The following is a 6281-nucleotide window of genomic DNA, read 5'->3' on the forward strand; positions in this document are numbered from 1 at the left end:
GTGTGTGTGTGTGTGTGTGTGTGTGTGTGTGTGTGTGTGTGTGTGTGTGTACAGAGAGGGAGAGAAATTTATAACTGACAGAAACTTTGATCTGGGATCATACTGGATAGTCTCAACAACAAAAGGCAGGATACCAGCAAGCCCCACTGCACTGAAGGAAGACAGAATTTTGTCATAATTTGCCCAGAAACTGTGAATTAGGTAATGAAATAACCTGTGGTTTGTACAAAGAACAGTTGCACATTGTATAATTTTGTTTTGCTATTCTTCTTAATGTTTGTTTAAAACATGTTTAATGATATGTTTGCTTTTGATAGTAGAGAAAGCTGAACTGAACATCTACTCTTGGATCAATTATAGTATCAGAAGGTGTTTGTGTTTGCTACATACTTACAGATTGCAAAAGGGAGAACTTATTGAATACATTAAGAAAACAGTGGATTATACTCCAATTGTTAGTGTTAATATTATATCTTTTGGTTATCCTTTGTTGCTTTGTGTTTCTTTGTGTTCCCATTTCCTCCTGCTTTCTCTGTTTTGCCTGCGTTTCTCATGTTTCTGTATTAGTCATCTTTTGGTTACTTCCTCTTTTACTTTGACAGGTATATGTCTGACATGTTTTGTTATGACTCCTTTTTGACCATATAGTCTTCCCTAAAAAACATTAAAAATGCAGAGAGGTGTATGAACACACAGAGAGTGAAAACGATGATTAAAGAAGAAACAGTGCATTCTCCGGCAGCCTTGTGCTATTGCAGCATAACTAAGGGACGGCTGCTAACTAAGTATTTTGTGATCTGAATTCATATTGAATTAACAGCTTTTAGCTAACATCTGGTTTGGATAATGCTGGAGAGGGCAATGAGAATTCATATTTTGTAGGAATCAATCACACGGTTAACAATTTTAGTTACAACAATGTAGAGTAAAGCAAAAACAAAGACACAAAAAAGTCTGTAAAAGTATATTTCTGTACATTAATGTAATTTAACCACAACAATTATTTATTTTGTAAGCACTTAAAAAATCCACCCTCCAAAGTAGTTCACAAAAGCAGCAAAGTCAAACTACTCTGTCTGCCACTTTGGAAATCACACTGAGAAATAGAAGGGTCGGGGGTTAGGGTTGAAATTTAATCTATTGTAAAGCATTGATGTCCATTATGTAGTCATACATTGTAGTTAACATTACAGTTACAACTACACAGACAGACCTTTAAGAAAGAACTGTTTAATTATGTCTTGTAGTGTTTAAAGAAGACACTGTAACACGTTTCTTGTTTAGAGAGAATTATAGATATGAGTCAGACCCTACTCACCACCTGCGTCACCCCCGGATACATGCTGTGATAAAGCTTCAGTGAAAATAATTCTTCAACTATATACAAACCCAAGATATCAAATATCTGCAGATGAATGTTCAATGTTCAATACAACAACCATTTGCACACTTTTTTTTAGCCACCATGGGCCAAACGTAAACACGATTTAAGGTCCTTTTTTAAATCTTTATCTATGTTCTGGCTGAGTGTGGTCTGCAAATAAAGACAGCACAAATTAGAAAACAGAGAAGTACTACACAACATTAATATGCCCCTTGACTTTGGTACTTTGTATGTATCACTAGAGGGCATCAAAGCACCTTAGAAAGTGAATCTTCAGCCCTCTTCAACTTCAACCCTTAATCCAAAGACATTCTAAACTTTATCTACACTTTATGTCATTTTCCTGAACACTAACACATACGTAGTATTTATATACTATGAACATACAACATGCATTTTTTTTTAACATGTACACACTGATCGCACTGACGGTGGTTACCATGATAAACTAACCAGTCTTGACATTAATAACTTAAGAGACAATATATACAACAAACACAACTCCTGATATCTATAACTATTCACTCATGTCTATTATATAATAACAAATGAACAAACTTACATGAGTGCATTAATGAAAGCCCTGTACAGATTAGAGCAACTGCACTGCACATTAGAGACGTCATCATCCTGCAGAAGAACAGCTACTGGTCAGTAAAACCAAGAAGGGTCAGTCACAGAGCCCAGCACTAGATCAATAAACTTATGGAAGGCATTTTCAAAGGTAAAAATACTTTTCGATTTGAGTTTTAAACTCATTCACATCTGATCTGTAACTATTTTGACCTACTTGCATACAGGATAAAACTGTCAGGAGAAAATGATGATATGGTCAGGAGTCATATTTAAAACACACAAATGCATCCTGGTGATTTTACTCCACTTTAAAGAAAAAGCGAGTACATCATTCAAAGTCATTAAAAAAACACAGAAATAACAAGAAAGGTTGGTTAAAAGAGATGTGCTAGCTTTATTTAATACACTAAAGAAAAGATAGACTTTATCATTATCTATGCTAAAATCACTGAGGAAGCAGCTTCCTCCGGCAGAACATCTGCTAACCTTACATAGTGATGGGCTGTCAAGTTGTGTAAATCTTGTTATTCATTCTCATTATACTAATTTCTTGTGTGATAGTACCTCTCGAAACATTCACTCACTTTGTGCAGTTTCTCGCCTCCCTTTTCACCGTCGGTCACTCCGCCACTCTGATTACTTGCTCCGCCTGCCTGCCCTCCTGCTTCCTCCAACCTGCTCTCAAAGTTTCTGACCCTAGCACCTTATATCTTCACCCCTTTCCTGCGTTGTGCTATAGTTGCCGCCACTTGTGTCACGTGTGGCTACATCTCATAGTACTGTACTGGCTACACAGTATTCTTTACACTTATCAGAAAGGAAGTTAGTTTTTAAAAAAAAGGTTTTCTGTGTGTGTAAATTACGCTGCAATCGTGTCGATTAAAGCACATTTGGAAGCATTCAAATTAAATGGTATACATTTGTAAATCTTACTTTATGCTTAACTGCTTTATGCAAAAGATTCAAACTCCAGGCAGAGATTACAGGTATTATTAAAACATGTTATTAACTTTATCTGTTAAATCGGGCTGTCTGCTTGTGCCTGCTCACATAAAAAGAGGTGTCTGAATCAATGTTTTTCCACACACCATTTGAGCCACATGAGAGCTGTGAATTATCAGAGGATAGAAAAAATGTAATCGTAAACTGCAACACTGTCGCTGCAAATAAGAGAAACACTGGCGAAAAAAAAGCAGAGCCTGTTTGATTTATCCTACTGTTGTTCTTGGTTGTGTTGTGGCTGGTTTTAAGCTCTGCAGAAAACATAAAGGACTACAAAGTCAGACCTATAAACCCCTGATGACACCAGCATATTTCAAGCCTCTCTCAAACCTGTCAAATAAACGGTGACTCTTGTGTCTCTTGCTGATCAGAGGAGAGACACTACATACAGCTGGAGGCATCTAATCACATCCCAGACCCGATGCTCAGCTTTAATCACACTGTGTCCCCATTGACTTGAGCTCACACTGCAGTCATAGTCTGCATTGTCGGCATGTCTCAATCATTCTTAGAGATGAAAAGTTAAACGCTGAAATGGGACAAAATGTATGTTTTTCCATTCATGGAGGCCAGCAGTGTCTCCAAAGATAAACTCAAGGTTTTTAGCCTAATATAATACATTTTAAGCTGTTTCTGAATTGAAGTTCAAAACTCCACATTAGCCGTTACTGTCATTCAGAGTTTAGTGGAATAAGCCTCCTCTTGCTAATCAGTACAGAACAGATAATCAGTAGTTGTACATCAGTTAGCATGTAATTAGCCTAGCTCGACACAACTCATTGTTAACTGGCGACATCTACAGCATCATTTTCCCGTTCCTGTCTCTGTGGGCAATTTTTATTTAAAAAAAACACACACACACAGTAAGTGTTTATATACTCCATGTTCATTATGATCACCACTAAAAAACAGCTTGGAAAATAGGGAGGAAAAGATGTTATAACTGCTAATGCAATCAGCCATGCCCACTTACAGTAATGGAGTTGTGCTTTGAACACAGACTGAAATTAGATTGACTGCCTGAGCAGTAAGGCATAACAGAGAATATATTTCATGTGATAATGTGAACTCCAAAGTGCTCCACATGTTCCAGTGGGCTTTTATTAAAAGTGTCCTGACTTTTTCTTGTTATTTGTTGGTTTGGAAATGCCTCTGAGGCACAGAAAAAATCCATTAGAAATAACCAGGAAATTGTCGGGAACTTCCTTACCAAGCCTAGAAAGTATTTAAGGGACTGTTTCATTTTTGCTTCAACCCAGTTTCCTCATGGAGACAAATACATGTTTCTATTAAGGTTTCTTTTAGCGTCAGATTCATTTGGTTGGGGCCATGAATGGAGTGACTTTTTCTCAACTTCTGTTTGTTCTTTTTCTTTTTTGCTGTGATTCCTCTGGTTCTGTTTACATTTTCATCCATCCATTGTTTTCCATTTACACAGTTCAGGGTTGTTTATATTCCTGTTTCAATTTTATTACGCAAGCTTCTGTTTGCTATGCACTTCAGGATGAGTAGTCTGTGTTAGGAGCACAGGGGCCTATTTGGAAGGCTAGTGGAAAAGGTCAAACTTTTAAGGAAACCAGCTGCACGGGCAAAATCCCTAAGGTGGCTGTGCTGACAGGTTGCCCTCAGACTGAACAGAGTTTGGCAGCATAAATACATAACAGGTGTACCAACCTTGGGTTACTCTGAAGCACCATGGCTAGCCGTGAGAAGTAATGATTCTGAACTTTGAGCTTTCACATCCACAAGTAATTTGAGCACTAGAATATCTTTGAAGCTTAAGATAAATAGAGAAAAACTGTGATGTGATGCAAAGTATTCTTTAGATGTAGGCATAAACGAGTTAGCTAGTTAGCTAGCAAGTAGATCTGAACTCATTATATTTCGGTCTGTTATAGGTTATATCTGTTATTAAGTTTCTACTACAATGACAAGAAACTGGAAGAAATGACTGCAGCGAGCTTGAAATTAGTTCTCTTTTTGAAAGTATCTCCTTCAAGAATTTGAGCCATGAACGGATGACATTGTTGACATGAGCATCAGAAGATGGAAATGGGGTTCTCATCAAAGCTCCAGGTCTAAAAACTCAACCCAGCACTTTGAGTTTGTTGTTATATTTGTGATTCCTTATGGATGTTGAAAGGATGTTCCAGTATTATTTTCAGGTTGCCTTGAGTTTTAAGAGTAGTTTAGGTTATTCTATGTCTTTTTAGTAACGTCCTCATAGTCCATTCATAGTTATCTCAGTTAGTTTTCCTATTTAGGCTTCAGTTTACTTTCTGCCATTTTATTTTTGTATTCAAAAATACCGTCTCTCCTTCAGTGGCTGCATTTTGGTCCTCCTCTCACACGCCATACGGTCTGCTGCAGACCGTGACAACCGTGGTGTAGAAACTAGGACAGTATGTGCATTCTGAACATCTAGCAGCTAAAAACACCCCAAACATTACATTGTTAAAAAAAAGATCTGTAATGTAACAATTAGTGCTGTCCAAATTAACACATTAAAGCATCTGGAGTGCAGAATGACTCAAAATCCCTGAAATGTTTCTGTCAATGGGCAGTTGATCTGGTAGTGATGGGCAGCTGAACCAATCAATTCAATTTGGAAAATAATAAACACACGTTGGCCCTCTCGATGGGAAATTTGAGTATTAAAAAAATAACAAGACTGAACAGTTGACCAACAAAGTATTATGCACATTGTGCAAGAAGGAATTTTCTTTTCACCGAAGCACTTCAAGCTTAAAATATCACATTGATGCAAAGCATACATTAACTCAGGGATGCTGCTAGGACTTTGGCTAACACGTCTCCCAGCTTGCGATAAAACTACTCACGGAGCATCTGGGACTCAGTAAGTCGACCTCGGAAATATTGACTGACACAATGCCAGCTGGATTGCAACAAACTGCAGACCTATTAATATCGTTGAGAACACGCGCTTTACATAGCTTTGGTTCCTCGTTTCAAGGACTTGAAATGACCCCAAGAGTGACAGAGAGAGAGTGGATAAATGTTTACAGAGTTTTTTGTTAACATGAATTTTCAAGCTGTTCAATAAACATGTTAAGTGCGTGTATTTCCCCTTTCTTTTTCCGAGTCTGTTTGCTCATGCAAAATGAAATCCGATTATTATAGAATAAAAATGAAGGATATGTAATCTTGATTAAGCAAAATTTATCCAGCAGACCGCCCCGACTCTGCAGCAGCAGGGAGGGCCCACAAACCCCAGTCGGACGGCCAACTCCTCCTCCTTAAAATTGAGAGGTGGGCAACGACGCCAGGGGTGAGGTGTACACCCTGATGGTAATTTGGA

The sequence above is a fragment of the Pundamilia nyererei genome, unplaced genomic scaffold (genome assembly GCF_000239375.1).
Source record: "Pundamilia nyererei isolate P.nyererei 1_Seehausen unplaced genomic scaffold, PunNye1.0 scaffold00497, whole genome shotgun sequence".
Lineage (NCBI taxonomy): Eukaryota > Metazoa > Chordata > Actinopteri > Cichliformes > Cichlidae > Pundamilia > Pundamilia nyererei.